The sequence below is a fragment of the Perca flavescens genome, chromosome 18 (assembly GCF_004354835.1).
Source record: "Perca flavescens isolate YP-PL-M2 chromosome 18, PFLA_1.0, whole genome shotgun sequence".
In the NCBI taxonomy this organism is placed as follows: Eukaryota; Metazoa; Chordata; class Actinopteri; order Perciformes; family Percidae; genus Perca; species Perca flavescens.
In genome coordinates this window covers 7,960,512-7,982,592 of record NC_041348.1, presented here as the reverse complement: position 1 = coordinate 7,982,592, position 22,081 = coordinate 7,960,512, and the positions used below count along the sequence as shown (strand labels likewise).

At 40.1% G+C, this 22,081-nt stretch overlaps 1 long non-coding RNA gene across 1 annotated transcript; it reads left to right on the top strand.

The window, feature by feature from the left end:
- Nucleotides 1-2,332: 2,332 nt before the first annotated feature.
- LOC114572720 (uncharacterized) lies at nt 2,333-3,335 on the top strand. Its single transcript, XR_003694809.1, has 3 exons — nt 2,333-2,416; nt 2,514-2,579; nt 2,998-3,335. It is a non-coding gene; the product is annotated as an uncharacterized LOC114572720 (long non-coding RNA).
- The last annotated feature ends 18,746 nt before the right edge of the window (nt 3,336-22,081 follow it).

Genomic DNA, 22,081 nt, shown 5'->3' with positions numbered 1-22,081 from the left:
GTGTCAACCAGGACAGCCCCTCCACACCCAGAGCCTTGAGCATTTCTGGACGGATCTCATCAATCCCGGGGCTTTGCCACTGTGTAGTTGTTTGACTACATCAGTGACTTCCGCCTGGGAAATCGACAACAATCCCCCATTATCCTCCAGCTCTGCCTCTAACGTGGGGGCGTATTAGTCGGATTCAGGAGTTCCTCAAAGTGCTCCTTCCACCGCCCTATTACCTCCTCAGTTGAGGTCAACAGTGTCCCATCCTTACTGTACACAGCTTGGATGGTTCCCCTTCCCCTCCTGAGGTGGCGAACAGTTTTCCAGAAGCACTTTGGTGCTGACCGAAAGTCCTTCTCCATGTCTTCTCCAAACTTCTCCCACACCCGCTGCTTTGCCTCTTTCACGGCAGATGCTGCAGCCCTTCGGGCCCTTTGGTACCCTGCAACTGCCTCCGGAGTCCTCCGGGATAACATATCCCGGAAAGACTCCTTCTTCAGTCGGACGGCTTCCCTGACCACCGGTGTCCACCACGGTGTTCGTGGGTTACCGCCCCTTGAGGCACCTAAGACCCTAAGACCACAGCTCCTCGCCGCAGCTTCAGCAATGGAAACTTTGAACATTGTCCACTCGGGTTCAATGCCACCAGCCTCCACAGGGATGCACGAAAAGCTCCGCCGGAGTTGTGAGTTGAAAGTCTGTTGGACAGGGGCCTCCTCCAGGCGTTCCCAATTTACCCGCACTACGTTTGGGCTTACCAGGTCTGTCCAGAGTCTTCCCCACCCTCTGACCCAACTCACCACCAGATGGTGATCGGTTGACAGCTCTGCCCCTCTCTTCACCCGAGTGTCCAAAACATACAGCCTCAGATCAGATGAAACGATTATAAAATCGATCATTGACCTTCGGCCTAGGGTGCTCTGGTACCAGGTACACTTATGAGCATCCCTATGTTCGAACATGGTGTTTGTTATAGACAATCCATGACTAGCACAGAAGTCCAACAACAAACAACCACTCTGGTTTAGATCAGGAGGCCGTTCCTCCCAATCACGCCTCTCAGGTGTCTCCATCATTGCCCACGTGTGCGTTGAAGTCCCCCAGCAGAACAATGGAGTCCCCCACTGGAGCCCCATGCAGGACTCCAGTCAAGGTCTCCAAGAAGGCCGAATACTCCGAACTCCTGTTTGGTGCATATGCACAAACAACAGTCAGAGTTTTCCCTCCCACAACCCGCAGGCGTAGGGAGGCGACCCTCTCGTCCACCGGGGTAAACTCCAACACAGCGGCGCTCAGCCGGGGGCTTGTGAGTATCCCCACACCCGCCCGGCGCCTCACACCCTGGGCAACTCCGGAGAAGAAAAGAGTCCAACCCCTATCCAGGAGTATGGTTCAAGAACCAAGACTGTGCGTAGATGTAAGCCCCACCAGATCTAACCGGTAGCGCTCCACCTCCCGCACCAGTTCCGGCTCCTTCCCCCACAGAGAGGTGACGTTCCACGTCCCCAGAGCCAGCGTCTGCCGCCCGGGTCTGGTCCGTCGAGGCCCCTGACCTTCACTGCCACCCATGTGGCATCGCACCCGACCCCAACGGTTCCTCCCACAGGTGGTTGGCCCATGGGATGGAGAGGGAGTTGCCACGTAGCTTGTTCGGGCTGTGCCCGGCCGGGCCCCGGGCTTCCTCCGGGCAGGGTCACTCCATCTCTGCTTAGCTTTTTCATTGGGGTTTTTGAACCATTCTTTGTCTGGCCCCTCACCTGAGACCACTTTGCCTTGGGAGACCCTACCAGGAGCACAAAGCTCCAGACAACACAGCCCTCAGGTTCACAGAGACACACAAACCTCTCCACCACGATAAGGTGATGGTTCACGGAGAGGGCAGGCAGGCACAACTCGGTAAAATATGTGTGTGTAATAATCGCCTTTTAACTCAAAGTATGTTGTCCACATATGAAGGAAAATATGTTGCAAAGTGGGAGAACTTGTATAAAAACAATGAAACATTTTCACTTGTATTCAATATGCATGCACACATTTGAGCTGATAAAATAGGAGCTTGTAGAAATTTGCTCTTACTGAAATTTTTACTCACAGAAAATATTTACACCATTTTCCGAATGGGGTGTCACTAAAAAAGTGTACATTGATGTTTACATAACTACAATGACAGCTAAACATTTCACATTTTGCAACATTTACCTTCATATCCACAGCACTTTGTTGTTAGGCTTGTGTGGCTTTTTGACTTAGCTTTTAAAAAAGAGGCAGTATATATAGTAGACATTTGAATAATTTGAATACAATGACTGTACTAAATGACTGTTGTACTTGCCTACTTGTTTTCAGATTTCAAACAGCAGTTGGACGTCTCAGAAGACACCAAAGAAAGCCACGCAGTCTTGCTAGCCTTTACACCACCTTACTACTGGTACATTAATGGGATACCATGCTATTTTTTGCTTGCTCTCACTATGATATTTAATTGTGGTATCTGCGAGTTTACGGACATTGTTTCGCCCATACAGAGGTTTCCCCATCTGATCTATAAGGATGATCTAACCGGACAGACCTGATGGCCAGCTGTCTAATGAGTGAGTACAACAGGCTTTCGTGACTCTGTCTAGCTTTAGGTACATTTGTTTTTAGTTGTAAATACACATTCAAAACACTAATCAAAACACACCTCTTCAGATTAGCTTTCCACATACAATAATCTTACATTTCTCACCTGAAAGTGTCTCGAGATAACCTATGTTATGATTTGATACTATAAATAAAATTGAATTGATAGTTACTGTTTTTATTGTTTTTAATTGCTTCTAAATATGCTTGTTGTATGTGTTGGTTTTATTGCTTATCTGTTTTTAATGTGATATATGTGCTGGTTTTTACTGTAAAGTGTCTTTGAGTATGATGAAAAGCCCTCTATAAATGAAATGTATTATTATTTATTATAAATAAATGCCTCACTTCTTTAGTGAAATAACCAAAGCTCTCCCTCTCCCCCAGCCAATGCAGACTCGTGGCCTACCGGGTGATTCTGGAGTGGGTTCTGAGAGCAGAGCGCCTTGGCTGTAGCACCAGAAGAACATTGCCTACCTGTGTTATAGCAGCAATCAGACAAGAGTACCCCTCCCCAACTGGAAGTTACACAGGATTCAAAGAGGCAGAGGACATTTTCTGAGTCAAAAACTATCAATACTAGTAATACTTGGTATGGCCATTACTAGGAATAAACAAACCAATTGCACAGTTATATTAGGAAAACGTAAGAATATGTATATTGTACAAGTAAAGTTGAATAAGTAAATTGTAAGAATAAATAAATTGTAAGAATAAGTACATTGTACAGTTCTATACTGCACCTGTCTGTTATAGTGGTTTTATAATATAACAATACACATTACATTTGTGCTTTTGTGTGTTTGTGCTTTTGTGTCTTTACTTCAAAAAAAAGGAAATAACAATATCACAATCTAGACACAATTAATGTAAAGTATGTACAGTACAGTGTGTGGTTTTATACATAATCATGCTGCAGCATAGTATGAAGTGTACAAAGAAAAAATAGTTCAGTACTCTTTTCCTAGGCCTAGAACATGCTCTTATAATGTGACCTGGCTTGAGCAACCAGTTCACTCTTATCCAGCAGAGTTACTGGGGCTATGTTACAAAGCAGTCGCCTTCTTCTCTGTCCATGACGGGGTAAGGGTTTTTTTCTTCTGTGGACTTGAAATAACTATTTTGAAACTGGCTGGATGACCAGCTGGACGCCTTCTTGGGAGTTGACTGTGGCACTGCAGCTAATTCTGTCTCTATGTCATTGGATGGTGTCCCCTAAATAAGTAAGAAGGAGAAAGAGCATTGTAGTCAGACTCACTGGCCAAAACAGTAACATTGAGGATGCATCTATCATAATCAGTGTTGAGTGTAAGGCAATTACAGTAATATATACATTTTTGCTGTAACGCAGTAATATAACTCATTTCTAATTACATGTCGGTAATATCATACACGGGTCTGTTAAAGTTAAAAAGTTAAAACCCGGCTAATGTTTTGAAAGCAATGTACTTGCTAGATCTAATCAAATAACTACACTGATTAGCATTGGTCTGGCTCACACGGTCTGTAGCTTCAAAAGAATTAATTAGGTCATGGCTGACATTTAGCATACTGTAGGAGACTCATTGTCCCCACAGGAAAGGTAACTGTTGAGCTAGCCGTGATTAGAACAAAGGAAATGCATATTACTATGGAATCAACACTTCCATGATAATCAACCTTAGTCTGTGACCTGTAGTAAACCTAAATTCAGAGGTGTGTCCTTATCCTGAGAGACTGGAATAAATGTGGGAGCAGGAGAAAGATTCTGCACTTCAATCTGTGACCCTGACAGGGGAAGCACGTTGAAGTCCGCTGTTTACAGTGTATTTGTTTGTCATGTCACATGACTGTTCTTCTGTGACTCCGCAAGGAGAAGCATGAGATCAGTCCGCTGTCAGCTGCAGTGTTTTCATGTTTTAGTGATTTATGTTTGATTGTGTTTTGTCTTGTCGTTTTCATGCAGTTTCATTAAACCTTTTGCTTAACTTTCAATTCGACCACAGCCTCTCCTTTCTCCTCCAGAAATCGAAGAACACGTCTTTTAGAATTTCTTAACAGATGGTGACCCTGACGTGATTTTTGGAGGACAAAAGGAAAAAGGCAAATTGAAGGACGGATCATGGTGACTTGCTGAATTTTCACATGGGCCCAGACAACTGAGAGGTGAGCAGAAAACCTGTTTTATCAAAACGCTGCAAAGCTTATATAGGAAACGTTTTAGATGTGAAAATTCAGTAGCATCAACTGGTAAGTCTATTAAAATCTATAAAAGTAATTGATAAAAGTAATGCCCAATTGAGGACTATGTTGAGAACGATAAATACAAAAGTAGGCCTACTGTATGGGATAGTGTGTGTTTGTATGTGGTTGTGTCCATGGTTAGCCTATAGTGCACTAGAAGTCCACTTTTTTAAGCGGCCAGGTTTAGAATCCTGTAAAATTTTAGTGTTAAAAAGACCGAATATGAGCCGGCGACAGAGTACCTAGTCTCTGTGCGGTCACAAGAGGTGTGGCCATAGTGTTAAAAAGTCCGATAGAGTCGGCGACAAGAAAAATCATTTTCTTTGTGAGGTCACAAGAAGTGTGGCCATAGTGTTAAAAAGTCCGATAGAGCCGGCGACAGGAAAAATCATTTTCTTTGTGAGGTCACAAGAAGTGTGAACATAGTGTTAGAAAGTCCGATTGAGACGGCGATAGAGAAATAATTCTCTGTGAGGTTAAAGATAGGAAACAATTAAATATAGGGTTGTATATAGGCTGCTGTAAATATTTTTGAAATAGAATGGTGTTGGGATTTGAGTCCGCGGCAGCGACTTGCGAAGGTGTGTTTTGATAAACTGTAAATAAGATGTGTTGAAATTGTGTGGTGATAACTTCATTGTAAATAAGAATGGTTTGTGGACGTGTTGAGGTTAGACGCTGTCTGGTTGTGGATATTCATTTGTGTTGAATTAATAGCATTGAGGATTCCATCCTCTGGGTGGCAGAACGAACAGCGTCTCCATTAGGTAGATCTATCTTCTGAGGAGATTGCAGTGTGAATGCAGTATAGGGCTGGGCGATATGGACCAAAAGTCATATCCCGATATATTTTGGCTGAATATCGATATACGATATATATCCCGATATTTTTTTCCACAAAGTGAGAGCAAATGTTCAGTCAAAGCCAAAATCAAATATGACATGTCACAAGTAGTTTCATAGAGACAGTTGCAAAATCAAATAAATAATAAACCGGTTTCTTCACCTGGTTCATGATTAAATGCTCAGCTGTTCAAATAACAATAAAATGTAAACCTAAATACTGTATAACAGGAGTACCTTTTTTGAAATCAAAGCTCCATATTTGTGATTCGTTCCAAAGGTCAATTAAGCTTTTGATATTAATATAATCTACTTTGTTCAAAATGTAATGCCTCATGCCTGTAAGCCTAGGTTTATAGTCCCATTCTTCCACTTGATACTGCTTCCACTTAAGTAAACTAAAAAGATGAACTATCGACTACAAAACAAAAAGAAACTAATTAATGTGTTAATACAAAGAATATTTATTATGATCGGTTCACAGATCTGAGTCCAAACGGAAACTTCACCCTTCTGAACTAAGAGTTTCTGCTTCAAGGTGAAGTTTAAAACAGACTGAAATGTCCAGGCTCATTCCTCCACTATTTATTTCTGTATGTATTTATCGTTACATGTCATTTTAACGGGCACTGAGCTCCAGATCCTGCAGCTGCAGACGGTCTCTGCTGCCCCGCTGTAGCTTCTCTCCCGTCCGCCTGCCGCCCGGCAAACTTATTGGAACCCCGCCGATATCGACATACAGGTCGTCCTGGACTACGTGTAAGATCCTACCGATCACCACTCTGTCTTTGGCTGGTCCGATTTGGATCAGCGGGGACCCAGCGCAGCAGCGAGGCAAAGCTGTGTTTTTCCCGGGGAAGAGACGCTGCGGCCGGCCACGGAGCTCTCCGCCTCCCGCTGCCGCCGGAGCTCAGGTTGCTGGTCGGGCGGCATACATAATCATAAAACACATTGTCACCTGTTAAATGTTATTCATTGCTGTTTGTTCTTTTCATTTCCTCTATCAAACATAATTAAGCAGTACAAAAGTCCGGCATCTTTAGCGTTGATCTGAATGCTTCGCACCCCTGTTCCAAGATGGCGGCGGTTTTGACGTATGTTTAGAACCTCAAGGCGACATCTGTGTATATATCTATGGGAGCAAGGATCACATTTGAACTATATCGATATATGCGATATGGTCTAATTCCATATCTCATTTAAAAATATATCGATATATTTTTAATATCGATATATCGCCCAGCCCTAATGCAGTACAGTATATTTTTGATTGGATGATTGGTTTGAATTTTGTGGAAAAAAAGTGGAAATGGATTAATCGGTATGAATGCCTTTGGAAGAGTTGGGCGCCGACCCTGAACGTATGAAGGATGTGGAACGTTTTAAAGTTTCAGTGGAGTTTCTCAGTGAATGCATGAATGAGCAGCAGTTGAAAATGGGAGCAAAATGTCTGCTCAGAGTTTTTGTGAATTAATGTTTGTTGCTCCAATGTTTCAGGTAGTTGAAATAAGTGCATTTATTTTTCATCTGTTATTTTTTATTTTTTTATATATTATTTTTGGTTTTTGCATTGAGTAGAATTGCGTCTGAGTGATTGATAAGCCCATTGCAAGTCAAAACAGCAGCTGTTAGATTTCTTTCACACATTCTTTTAAGTCACACGAAACAAAGACAAAAGGTGCCTTTGTTTGAACACTCTCACCGATGCAACTCCCCCATTCTACCTGGGAAGAGAGTACAATGGGGGGTGGAGATAAATGTAGCAGTATGGAAAATAATTTGAGGTACTTTAAGCAATTTAACATTAGCTACAATTGTAAGAAAAAGAATTTAAGATTCTTAGGGGGGTTTTCAATGGATAATTTGGTAGATATATGTGGCATTTTTGTGTATCTTGACTCAAAATTGGTTTGTTTTTCACTAAAAATGATAAATAACAGGCACATGGAGATACATTAATTGTATTTTTAAGCATTCTGATCTTACTGTAGCTAATCTTCTTCCACAATTTTTTGTTTTGTTGGTTTTTATTCTTTTTCATGTTTCTGATGATGTCTCTGAGAAATCATTGGGTTGAGAGAGTCAAGGTAGTAGCTTTTCCATTGATATTTCTTTATGGTTTGTTGATTTTTTATTATTTTTATTCCCTAGTTGTAAATATTTTGTTAAAAAAATAAATAAAAAATGGGGGGAGATCAGAGGATTAGTAAAGCCTCTGTGCTGGCCACACAGAGTGCTATGCAAATCTTCTTCTCAGGGTATTAAATGTGGCACAAAAGAATGACACGGGACTTATATAGAAATTGATTTGCTCAAAAATAGCAATTTGCTGATCAAGTTTATCAAAAATGTTTGAAGTAATAGTAAAAGATGAATCACGCAGCCCATTCCCCCATTTGAGAAGAGGAGTTTTTATTTTTTGTTTTTTGTGTTTTTGTAATTGATGATCTGTACTGTATGTTTACAATGGACTCATGATTTTTTTGGGATCATTTATAATGTTATGGACGAAAGCTTTTTGCCCATTGTCTTAAGGACTTTGGAAAACACAGATGACAAAGGAAATTTCTCCTCTATGAGAAATTAATGGACAAATCAAGGACAAACTATCAATAATATGACTTTTCGCAAGGCAGTGTGTTGGCATGTCAGTAATTATATTCATAGGTGAAAGCAGCCTCCAGATTCCTGCTGATAAAGCCATTCAGCCTGATGACTACATCTGATCGAGGAGATCAAGGGGTCCAGGTCCAGGTGGAGAGATTCATGCAAGGTGCTGCTGGACACCAGCGCTGCAGTGGAGTGGGAGAGACGCATCACAAGGATCCATGTTCGCACTTCAACTTCAGCCCAGCAGAGTGCCTACAGGAACCCAGTCCGGGTTCAGACGCCGACGGAGAGAACCAGCGGTGCTTACTTCTGCTGACTTCCTGCGTGGTTTCCTGACCGAGCAAGGAGACTGGATCCCACCCCCTGACCCTGGGCCTGCTGACATACCAAAAAGCTAAGGATGGCTTTTTCTACAGGTGCTGGAGCAAGCAGCACACACAGCCGGTCCATCTTCATGTTTCAGAAACAGGAGGGAGATGCCAGTGACGACATCCACAGGTGTCAGACATGGTTTACCAACGCCAACAAGGGGAGCGAGAAGAATTGGGTCAGCAGTAAATCCACAAGGAGACCCTGGGCTCCCCTCTGATCTGTCACCTTCATGTTTCAACAGCTAAAGGGCCAGAATGCTCAGGAGGATAAGAGCATTTTTTACAGCAGCTGCAGCCAAGCTAGGCGCGCAAATGTGACGTCAAGAGTGCGCCATAGCCTGCTAAGGTTTTTGGTGACGTTGCCGCCTGTGCTGGGTGCATGAGAATGAACCCGCAGCGATCTGAGATTTTGTCCCAAATTTTCAGATTGGACAAGACTGAACAAAGAACTTTTCAAAATCTGGATTTCAGACCATTCCCCAGTCTGCATCTTTCACTACAGAAAGGTCATTGATGTGCTGTTTCCTTGTGCTCACTCCATCTGAACTGACAGCATATATTGAAGTGTGTATCAGTTTTTTAGCTCCTTTGAGATTAAGATCAAACCTAATGCATTTTTTCCTTGAGCCAGATAAAAGATATTTTCTGCCATAGAATAGATTTCAACCCACCTGATTGCATTACAGATGTGAGACAAGTTATTCCTTGTGCAGTATTTGAAGTGCAGTGTGGAAACTTGAATTTGGTTTTTTTTTATTTTGATTTCTAAGATGTTTTCCCTTCCATTGTCTTTACCTGGTCAACAGCTTTAATATCTTCTGATTTAATTAAGTGTTTCTGTTTTTGTTTCAAATGGAATGCAAGTCACTAATCACTGTGAGTAAAACCAGCAAAACATATTTTGTTAAGAGAAAATAACCTTCTTGATACAAGATATGGAGTCAGATAAGATGAGGTCAGAGATGAAAAATAATTTCTTGTATAAATCAAACACATTTTGCTAATGTCTACATTTTTGTTGTATTTTTATGTTTATGTAATGACATTGTTTTCATTAACATTCATAGTGTTTTCACACCAAAGGTGTGAAAAATGAGGGATTGTTAAAGTTAAAAAGTTAAAACCCGGCTAATGTTTTGAAAGCAATGTACTTGCTAGATCTAATCAAATAACTACACTGATTAGCATTGGTCTGGCTCACACGGTCTGTAGCTTCAAAAGAATTAATTAGGTCATGGCTGACATTTAGCATACTGTAGGAGACTCATTGTCCCCACAGGAAAGGTAACTGTTGAGCTAGCCGTGATTAGAACAAAGGAAATGCATATTACTATGGAATCAACACTTCCATGATAATCAACCTTAGTCTGTGACCTGTAGTAAACCTAAATTCAGAGGTGTGTCCTTATCCTGAGAGACTGGAATAAATGTGGGAGCAGGAGAAAGATTCGGCACTTCAATCTGTGACCCTGACAGGGGAAGCACGTTGAAGTCCGCTGTTTACAGTGTATTTGTTTGTCATGTCACATGACTGTTCTTCTGTTACTCCGCAAGGAGAAGCATGAGATCAGTCCGCTGTCAGCTGCAGTGTTTTCATGTTTTAGTGTTTTATGTTTGATTGTGTTTTGTCTTGTCGTTTTCATGCAGTTTCATTAAACCTTTTGCTTAACTTTCAATTCGACCACAGCCTCTCCTTTCTCCTCCAGAAATCGAAGAACACGTCTTTTAGAATTTCTTAACAGGTCTCAGTTTTTTTTTTTCAAGAATTCACCAACACCGTGAAACATTTCTTCACAGAAAAAAAAGTGAGAATTACAATAGCCTTGGAAAGTATAAATCATAAAGACGTTACCTCCAATTTGTCTGCAGCTGGTTTTTTCGCTTTAGGAATGGCATTTTCCTTCAGATACCGGGACTTGACGCTCTTTTTGGTGAAGTCAATGTTCGCTACAAACACGGTAATCTCTCTCATGTAGCTAATGTTATCAAGGGAGCTGAAGTGCAACCAGCGATAACGGTAAAATCTCCCGGCTGCGGAGGTTGTAGACGGTGAAAGCTCAAGCTCAAATATCTCTTCATTTGGTTGCCGCAATTTGGAAAGGCACAAACTCGAAGCATTTTCTCATATTAGTCCTGATCTAACTCCAAGCTCCGTCTGTCAGCTCTGTGAGCTCCTCCCTGCTTACAGGCAGGCTCCGCCGTTGCTAGGTTACCTATGCAAATGAGCTCCTGAACTTTTGAACTGTAGGTCAGCTCCGCTTCACTGCGGTGTCAGGTTACAGCCTGTTGATACATGCTCATTACTATGGACAGGACCTCGGCAAATCGTTTTTTTGTGGAAAAAATACATTTTGGATTATTGGATTGTATGAGATCGGCTATGTGACATTGGAGATGGTTCGGTCTCTAAATCTAGTGAACTGATCCACATGCTCTTCAGATCATGTTGTTTCAAGATGCTTTTGAAGTCGCAAACACTCTGGGGTCCGCCAGGCTAAAACACAAAGTTCTCGCTGTGTACTACACTTTAAGTAATGTCTATGCACATCACCGATCCACCATTGACTCTATACAGCTTGTACTACTTTGTTTGGAGAAGGACTGTAAGTTGTTTGGACCTGAGAGAGTTTTTGATGTTTTGTTATCAGACTTGTGGAACCTGGAGTCAACAGGCATTTGTGTTGAAGGGAAAATCTTCAGAGGTATTGCCTGTGTCATTGGAGACAATCTTGGGTCCCACTATCTTGGGGGATTTACTGAAAATTTTAGCTGCGCAGAATATTTTTGCAGGTACTGTCATGTGTTATGGAATTTTCCTCTGCAGCAGGGGAAAGAGTTTGAGAGTTTAGTAAATTGAAACATATAAGACAGACTGAGACTAAAACCAAGTTGGGTTTTTGTATTTTATTAAAAAACATATATATTTGCAAATAGGATCAACATGATTTCACAAAAGGCCACAGCCCAGTGTGGAGTCAGTTTCTCAAATGAGTGCACAAGAACACTAGGCTTATATGCATCTTCAGAGTGACAGCACACACGCACTTGGATTATTATGACGCTACAATTTTGACAGGCAATCTGATACAAATGAAGACAATCAGAGAAATACAAGAGACATCTCGGAGCCATCTCACCTCCTCCTCCCTGTATGACTTTCACCCCCCCCAGTTACATCTTAACTGGCATGGGAAAACATGAGATAGTTTTGGGGTGACCTTGTACCTTTATCGGTTCAGGCTAACAGCTCACATAATGTTCCAGACTGCATGTCTCACAAAGTTAGAATCAAAATCTACATGTGGAAAATGAGATAGACTCTTTCAACCTTTGTGAGAGCAGTAAAGTAGAAATAAAACATAAAAATATAAGGAATTGTGCTTAAATGTAATTTTGCCATTACATTCCACCCTTTTGATTACAACCTAATCACAATACACAAATTACTTTAATGATTACATATATTTTTTTTGCAGATAGCGTCGTCCATGTCTTCTATTGTCAGAGGTTGCTAGCACTTGACAAATCGTTGGAAACAATCTTTACCATTGTTTCGTGTGTGTGTGTGTGTGTGTGTGTGTGTGTGTGTGTGTGTGTGTGGTCCCCTTCTTGGCTGTTTTGAGCCTCTGTAAGAAGGAGCATTTAAACACTGCTTTTCAAAGTTTGATCTATGTCATCATTGATTCAAAAATATTGCTTAAATGGGGTTAGTCAATTAAACAAGGTTCATACAGATAGTTATAGTAAACATTTTCTGTTACCACCAATATTCCATTAAAAATATGTGCTTAAGGTACAATAAAAACAGCAATATCAAAAAGTCCTCACATTTTTTGAAACTGGAAACGATCAAAGCAGTTTTTCTGTCTATCAATTAATTGATTTAGCAACTAATCATTTCAGTTGGACTTGTAGGCCTATATATTGGTCACGCAGTTTGATGACAATAAAACATATTTCATACACATATGTTTGTGTACAAAAATCCTAATTCTTTTTAACCCAAATATGTCAGATTACAAATAGCATCTGTAAGCATTTGACAAAATTCTGATACTAACTTTTTTGTCTTTGAAATCCAAATTAGTTATTCCTAAAAATGACATAATTTGTCTTTGAAATCAAAAACCAACTGTTTGTTTATCACCTATATGAATTTCCCCAGTGTGGGCTAAATTCCCTCAGATGAAAGCAAGAAGTAGATCAAATATAATTGACTTCCGATTGAAAGTAACTGTTAATTTGAACTCCTATACAATCCATCAATAGGAAACCCATTATCCTAATTCAAAAGTACTTTTAGCTATCTGGTACCAGCAGGAACTGGCCTGAAAGGCAACTTCTTGTTTTTTCTAAACTTTTAGGCATTTGAGTCAATTCAAGTTTTTATGTTGGTGTGCTGAAAGCTCAGAGACACAAGGCCTTGTGTCAGACTCCTCCTCGCTGGACACGCCTGTTGTAACCTGAGCCAGTCTCTCATAGACTGTCATCCAGTGCACTTCTCTCTAAAGCTCTTGTTTCCTCTAAGCTTTTCCTGACTGAATTGTTATCCCTTCTATTTATACAGTATACTAGTATATTATATATTATCTTTATGGTATAAAAGTATTATCTTTTACTGTTTATAAGTTATCTTTAACTTATAATATATTTTACTTTTCGTGTAAACATATAAATATGAGAGTAAATATTAAATGAATATGTGTATACCATTGTCTCAGTACATTACTCATAATGTACATCATTAAGCAGTCACATCAACATTAAACATTTTCATTTAGATATTTAGTCTTAATCATATCTCCAAGTTGTTGATACATTTAATCATCATGGTTTCAAACCCCATTTCAGCACTCACACAAAAAATAGTTTACAGATGTTTCATGTCAGACTTTACCTAAAGCCAAAGTTATTTCAACCAATTTTTCATCAATCCAATTCAGATTCGAACAATGAAACATTTCCTGACACATCAACTGAATACTTATCTTAAAAGTAAAAATAAGTACTTCTAATTATCTTCTCCTAATAATGCTTGTATTTTCAGAATGTGAGTCTGTGTGCTACTTAACTTCACAATCGTCAGATGTGTCAGAGCAGCAGAATGGTCTCTCCCCCTCCTTCTCTCAGTCCGTCTGCTGGTCCGAACCTCCAGACAGTTTTTACTGGTCCTGCAGCTGGAGGGGGAGTGAGATGGACGCGACTGACACAAATGAGGCGCCGTGTGGCACAAAACAGAACTCCAAAAAGCATTATTTGTTCTTTTATCAATATTATCACCTGGAAAAATATCAATAATTATAAAACCGCATTTCTTTCCCTCATGCTGGTTTAACTCTATAAAATCCATACAAATTGTGCTAAAAAGGAAACACTGCTTTTGTAATTGTTCTCTTTTTGATTACTTTAAGGGTTGTGTTTCAGTAAATAGTGAAAGTCAATCAAAACAAAACTAAATTTTCTTTAGAATAGTTTTTAAATTTAAAAAATTATGTGAACACCCCATTCATTAAACCCCCTATTTATTATTGCTACTATATCCCTTCTATTTGAGGCATGACAAACTCATGACTCAAAAAACGCAGCACATATAAATAATCTGTTCAGTGGTTTAGCCATTAACACTGTCCTGTGTTACACAGCAAAACCTGAATAGAAGCAACACAAAATTCAATAAATCATTTCTTTTAAAAGAAAACCATTCACCAAAGTGTTTTCAACGTCAACATCAATTAATTTAGTTTTAACCTATTTGTGATATAGCAAATCAAAATACAAACAAAGTCTTTAGTGCGGTTTTACTGAAAAAAAAAAAAAAAAAAAAAAAACACTCGAGTACAAAATTAAATTAACTGTTTTGAGGCTGAAATCTCATATCAACCTGTATTGGTTTCAATATAACCAATAAACTAAGACGAATTAAACAAAAATATGTTGTTTATTTTCTTTTTATCTTTAGTTTGCAACCCAAAGTTATACTACTCGCTGTCTGGTAGTTCTAAAAATCATTACAAATTAAAGTTTTTAGGCCTATAGAACAAACCTAAGTACTTCCGATTGACTCCTATTTATCCAATTTGTTACCTGATATGGGAAACATATCACATTCTTATAATTCATGACAAACTATATCAAAATCATTGCTGAACTCTACATGCACAACTCCTGTTTTTCTCTTATCTCTGACTATGTGTGTGTGTTGCTATGGCCTTGCTGCTCTGTAAGCTTAGTCTACAGTGAGGGTTAACCAATCACCTCACTGAGTGTCTCTGCTGCTCTCATTGTGGTTGTTAGCATGTCATCAGGAATTTGTGCCTTTTGCACTGAGACATAATACGTTACCAGTTGGTCCTCACACTGTGGTGTGTCTGGTGGGTGTCCTCTTTACCCAAGTCCAATGTGTGGAGGTGCTGTAAACAAAATCTCAAAAGGGTGACAGGTCAAGTCGCTTGCACGTGCACATTCTATACCTCAGTACAATAAGCAGAGCTTTTGTCAAATGTAAACATTTTGCATTTTGAATGCAAACCACTATACTTCAGATTTTGGTAGGAATTCTCCATTTTGGAATTATTTCAGTAAGTAGGGCTTTGGCTCCTACACTAGCTGACAGTAGTCTTGATCCAAAAAGAAATCATTTGTGAACCAATGTTGCTTCACCATTGTGAAACAACTGTTTTTCCCTCAATTGTATTTCCATCATCCTAATCATACTTTTTACACCTGGTTTTAACCCATGTGTCAACTTTGCAAAATTTAGGAAAGAAAAAGCTGGATAGCTTTCTGTTAGGAAGAATTAGCTCTACTGCTTGTACTGAGAGATAAGATGACAGAGGTCCAAATCGGATAGCATCAGAAACCCCTACAACAGAGAAGCCCACACTGCTAGAGTCTCTGAAAGAAGAACTGTTAACCTAAAAAAAAATGAAATCAGGGTTAGTGAGAGGTGTGTCAGAGAGGTCAGGTCATGGTATTCAGACCACCTTTAGCTCTGCAACACCATTGTTTCTCTCGGTCAGCTGGTGTGTGGAGAAGAAAAATCAGGGTTAAGAACAGTGCATCTGTTGGAGTGACATTTTGCAATCTAACAGAGTAGTAATATCTAAGGTACCTGGCCACAGAGAGTTTTATTCTGTTCCCACAAAATGTGTGACACAGAATGTGGAACAGGGCGTATTTAATGCTTCGAGTGGCAGAATCAAGTTTAGCAGAGAAATTTGCCGCCGTGGTGTTGCAGCAACACAGAGCCACGCAGCTCTTATCAACGGTCTGCATAAACTGTTTTTAGGGATCTGGCAGTCCCAGCGTCGGGGAAGCCAGTTTCATATTCACAAACGCTTCATTAGCTTCGGCAGCAAAAAGTCTTACAGTGACCTCAGGAACGTGTACAGACATTTTTACGTGACAGGCTCAAGTAAAAAATCCTAATCATTAACACTAAACTGAAAAAGCTGCTATTCTGTTCATTTTACATGAAAACAGCACTGTACCAAAAAACTCTCTTGAGGAAGGAAAAAGCAGATGCAACCTTGAGAGATGTAGAAAAAACACAAGCTGGGCTCTTTAAAAAAAAAAAACTATATTGGTTGTCAGTCAAGCATACAGTTTACAATACAGTCAGTATCAGTCCAAATCAGATGTGAGGTTGTCAAACTGTCATTATGTCTCTAAAGACATTCTTCATCAGGCCCTGTAGTAACATGAGCTGTGTAATGCAAGTTGTCAGGTTTCATGCAGTCAGAGGCAGGGCTGATTACAGACGCCGCCTCAGTGAGGTCATTTTAGCCACACTGTGATTAACAAATGTGGTTTTGTTAGATGCATCATTACGAGAAATTCTCAATCCATCAGGTGTTGAGGTTAAACCAATGTTAAAAGTGCACATTAAATCACTACCTAAGCAAAATAAGTGGACATAAATCAGACCCCAAAAAAAAGTTTCCCATGTATATGAGAAAGGAACAGAAAATTGTTCTTTTACTGTTTAACCTGTATTCCCAATTGACCAAATAGAATGACCACTGCACTTCAGTGTCAAATCTTTAGCTCTAATAATCAAGTTATGTGAGTGGAACCCTTTTAACTTTACCCTCAGTAGTAGGCATTTTCTTCTAGGTTTCAGAAGATAACATACTATAATGGTTTAACTGATTAGATTCTTTTTCAGAACTTTCTAACCTATCGTTGTCCCTAATAGCAAAAACAAAAAAAAACAGTGTATCAGTGCCAAGCATTTCTTCATTGCATGAAGCAAGTGTGTGTGTGTTTTTTAGCACTACCTTCCTTATCAGCTTTTGGACTCAGTCAAACAGAGGGACAAATGTTGTTCTTTGTCTGAGGTGTTTTTTGCTTTTTCTTCGGGCAATTACATACCCAATGTCCAAAGTCCTTGCAGTACAAACACTGGTCTCGGTTGTAGGGCTCTTTATTTTGCCCACGGTACCCGCCTCGGCCTCTTCTGGCTCGACCACGTCCTTTCTTAGGAGCAGCCTTTTTCGGGTCCGCGCTCCATATGTTGCCCACCAGCCTGTTGTAACATACAGACAAACGCTTCAAACATGGTTTTCTCACGTACTCGTTGGTCTTTCCACCCGATGCAGAGAGTTGAGTCCGTGTCCTCTTCGTCCCTCCATTTTTCCCACTTGTCTTCCTGATTTTTAGAGAAAGCTTCAGAAAACTGATGAGGATTGGTGTATGTGTGTTGTTGCATTCTTTCCCTGAATCATACCTTTAGATTCTTTTATCCATAAGTTAAAACACTCCTTATTTTTCTCCACTTGTTGTAAATCACTCGTCTTAATTTTGTTTTTCTTTCTCAGTTTTTTTTCTTGTTCCTCTAATTCTTGTTTTAACACTTTGAGTTTGTACGTGCTAAAAAACCCATTTTCAAAAAAAAAATTTCGCACCATGTCATCCACCACGGTTCCCGTAGGGATGTGTGACCCGGATCAAACCCGATCCGTTACCCATTTTACTGGGAAGAAGTACTTCTATCCTACTTACAATCGTCACTGTAAGGCCCGGTTTCTATCTTATTTCGGAAAAACCCAAGCACAAAAAAACCTAACAGTTTCTGAAAAACTGTTTATTAGATTTACTTCAAAACCTAATTAGATTTGTCCCCCGAAAATCTACAAAGCAAAGTCACACCGTCGCGTGGATCAGTTTTATGGTGCAAAAAAACTGTTTATTAGATTTACCTTTAAAAATCTAATTAGATTTGTCCCCCGAAAATCTATAAAGCAAAGTCACAATTATGTATCTATCTATACAACCTTTAAAAATTCCAACAAAATCTATACAAACAACCCCGAAGTGGTTATCCTATCTCAGTGTCCAAAGTCAGTAGCCTATTTGTTTCTGGAAGTTTTACTTCAGCCAATTCAAATTACTCTTAATTCAATTTAAGTTAGAGTGATCTTACCCTGCTGCGTGGAATTGCTTCCGTCTTAATAGATCAGTGTTGGGTCAGTAGAGGCCTCCGTGGTTTCTGATCCTCTCTCTCTGAATGCTTTTTGGGCGAGGTAGAGGCGAAGATCGTTGGATCTCGGATCGCGAGTCCTCAGTCAACCACGGAGTCTCTTTTATCTGACCCCTGCACATGATCTCCCATCTCGTCGCCATGCTGTTATGGAATTTTCCTTTGCAGCAGGGGAAAGAGTTTGAGAGTTTAGTAAATTGAAACATATAAGACAGACTGAGACTAAAACCAAGTTGGGTTTTTGTATTTTATTAAAAAACATATATATTTGCAAATAGGATCAACATGATTTCACAAAAGGCCACAGCCCAGTGTGGAGTCAGTCTCTCAAATGAGTGCACAAGAACACTAGGCTTATATGCATCTTCAGAGTGACAGCACACACGCACTTGGATTATTATGACGCTACAATTTTGACAGGCAATCTGATACAAATGAAGACAATCAGAGAAATACAAGAGACATCTCGGAGCCATCTCACCTCCTCCTCCCTGTATGACTTTCACCCCCCCAGTTACATCTTAACTGGCATGGGAAAACATGAGATAGTTTTGGTGTGACCTTGTACCTTTATCGGTTCAGGGTAACAGCTCACATAATGTTCCAGACTGCATGTCTCACAAAGTTAGAATCAAAATCTACATGTGGAAAATGAGATAGACTCTTTCAACCTTTGTGAGAGCAGTAAAGTAGAAATAAAACATAAAAATATAAGGAATTGTGCTTAAATGTAATTTTGCCATTACACATGTTAAAAAAGAGGATTTTCAAAGATATCCTCTTTCTACAGCCACCGAGAGAACGCCAGCTAGTTACAGTGAATCATTGCTGGAGTTGGAAAATAACCCAGATATCCAAATGCACAAAGGCATTAAGTCAAACAGTGTTTTGAACAAACTCACACATTTCCATGTTTGTGCACCAGGACTCCCACCCTGCCTTGCCCATGATTTATTTGAGGGCATAGTTGACTATGATTTGGCAATGTACCTGCAATTCCTTGTAAAATCAAGGAAGTGGTTCAGTTATGATGTACTTAACCGCAGAATTGTGACTTTTAGAGGTGAGAGTCAGAATAAGGCTAATGTTGTACCTACCAATGGGACCAAACCTGGGGGACATGCTGCCCAAAATTGGTGGCTTCTTCGGTTCCTGCCAGTACTGTTACGTGACAAGGTCAGAGACGCTAAGGATGAAATTTGGCAACTTGTACTGCTACTTAGGCAGGTGGTTGAGCTTGTGTGTGCTCCCGCAGTGTCAGAATCACAGGCTGCCTACATGAAGGTTCTCATTGAGGAGTACATAGAAAAGAGACATCTCCTCTTCCCACTTAAAAAGCTTAGACCCAAACATCATTACCTTTTACATTATTCAGATCTCACATTACAGTTTGGACCCTTAATTCGTATATGGACTATGCGATTTGAGAGCAAGCACAGCTATTTTAAGAGGTGTATTCGGGCAAGTAAGAACTTCAGAAACATCACAAAATCCCTTTCAGAGAGGCATCAGTTGCTGCAGGCCTACCAAAGCAGGGGCCATCTGTTTTCCCCTGAGTTGATCATGTCTGACTGTACAAGGTTTTACCCAGAGTTGTATGATAGTCAGGTTAAGGATGCATTACAAGTGTTTGATGTTTCACCATCAAATGCGGTAGTGACAAACAAAATTACTGTATGAGGCACATGCTATGCAAATTACATGCTTGTTATTTTGAGCTGCGAGGGTGGAGAGTTAACTCTCTGGCTGATTGCATGCATTGTAGTGAAACAACAAAAGACTGTGCTTCTTTTGCTCCGACAGAAAAGAGCAAGTCTTGATCCAGATCTTGGTGTTTTTGAAGGAGAGAGTGAAGGTGGTAATTTTATTTGCCAAAGACTTGATGGGCTTCTTGATTACATCCCACTTAGACACTACTGTAGAGGTGGCAGACTGCTGGTTGCTCTTAAACACAGTCCACCATGGAGCCTGTAAGGGAGAAGATCAGAAGCACACTGCCTTCCCTGGAAAAGGAGCAAATAGAAACTGTTGTCACAAAGTTGACGGATATTGGAGTTACAAATCTGGAAGACTGCACGTTTTTAACAGCAGCTGACTTGGATGGGATTTTGTCGTTGATACAGTCCAGGCGGCTGATAAATGCATTCTCCTCAGGTAGGTAATGGGCTTGATTAGACATTTAAGCACACACAAACACACACACACACACACACACACTAGAGGTCGACCGATTAATCGGTAGGCCGATTTTTTGGCATTTTTTACATAAACGGCATCGGCCAATATCAAACCGATTAATAGGCAGGCGCATCTGCCGGCAGCCTGGTGTTGTTGTTGTGGAACACGTGTTCGACGCACGCTGCCCCTAGAGTCAATTACCAGCAGAGTGAGCAGACCTCACCCAGTGCCTAAGGAAGGAGCTGTTCCTCGGAGAAAACGGTAAGGATTAAATTCTTAAAGTCCTATATATTTAATGAAAAACGTATGACATGTTACTGCCAACTTTGAGAAAAAAACATGAATAGGCGACATGACGTTTGGCTACTTTGGATATTAATAGCTGTCATGTCACAATAATTAAGCTAGAATTTTGCAATCACAGACAGTGGATCTGAGACTTTTATTATTTGTTATGTTTGTGTGTCTATATTTGAGAGGGTTGTCAACTCAATGCAGAGAAAGAAGTTGTAGTTAAAAGAGACCACCGCACCATAGGCTAGTGAAGGACTGGCTTTGCTTTGCTAGCCTCGTTGCTAGGGTTGGTACAGAGTAGACCCGCTGCTAATATGGCACCTGTGCCTTAACGACCCGTATCTACCGGACCGAATAGCAACGCGGATTTCTGTGAGTCATTAAGGCGCCACTGATATGCCTGCGTTGCTCTCTGATGCTCGAAAACGAATGTTAGAATAACAGAAATATAGCAGCATGTGACGCTAGTTAACATTACACTCGTCAGCAGCTAATGTTAGCCTACGTTAGCTAGCAAATGGATTAAACACAATTAAAATGCTGACAGCTAAACGGTGTAAAGTGTGATTTATTTCATTGTATATGATCCAACAGCAGCATGTTAAGCAGTGTGCAGCTGCCGTTGTCTACTTGTCTGAAGAACAACACAGACGGTGCGTCGCGGTGCATTCAAAGTTGTTGTAAAATACCCTTTTGCCATGGTGGTTGTTTTTGTCGTTCAACAGCAATTTACTAGTGAAATACATTATTGTTATAAGTTATAGTTATTACATTATTATTAAATCATTTAATTTTGACCATATGGTCTAAAGTTGTTTTCCCCCCTTTTGCGATAATTAGGTTTTGTCCATTTGGCTTTGTCTGTCAACAAACAAAACAAAACAAAAATACATGTTTCAGGACAGTTTTTGGGAAGATGATAGAAACGTTTTTAGCCTTGTATCACTTACAATGCACTGAATTATTAGCTGATTTATAAAACAAATGTTAGATTTTATATCTATACCTATCTATTAAATGACTTGAAGAAGATACTAGGCAAGGCAAGGCAAGGCAGCTTTATTTATATAGCACATTTCAGCAACAGGGCAATTCAAAGTGCTTTACATAAAACATTAAAGAGCAGTTAGAAAACAATTAAAAAACAATAATAAACAAATTAAAAACATTAAAAGACAAGAATAAAATTGATAGTGCAGTATAAGAATAAAAGTTACAGTGCAGTATAAGAAATTAAAGTTAATAAAATAGATTATTTAAAGAAAAGCAACATCAAAAAGATAGGTCTTTAGCTTAGATTTAAAAGAACTGAGAGTTGCAGCGGACCTACAGGTTTCTGGGAGTTTGTTCCAGGTATGTGGAGCATAAAAACTGAACGCTGCTTCCCCCTGTTTAGTTCTGACTCTGGGGACAACAAGTAGACCTGTCCCAGACGACCTGAGAGGTCTGGGTGGGTCATAGTGTAGTAGCA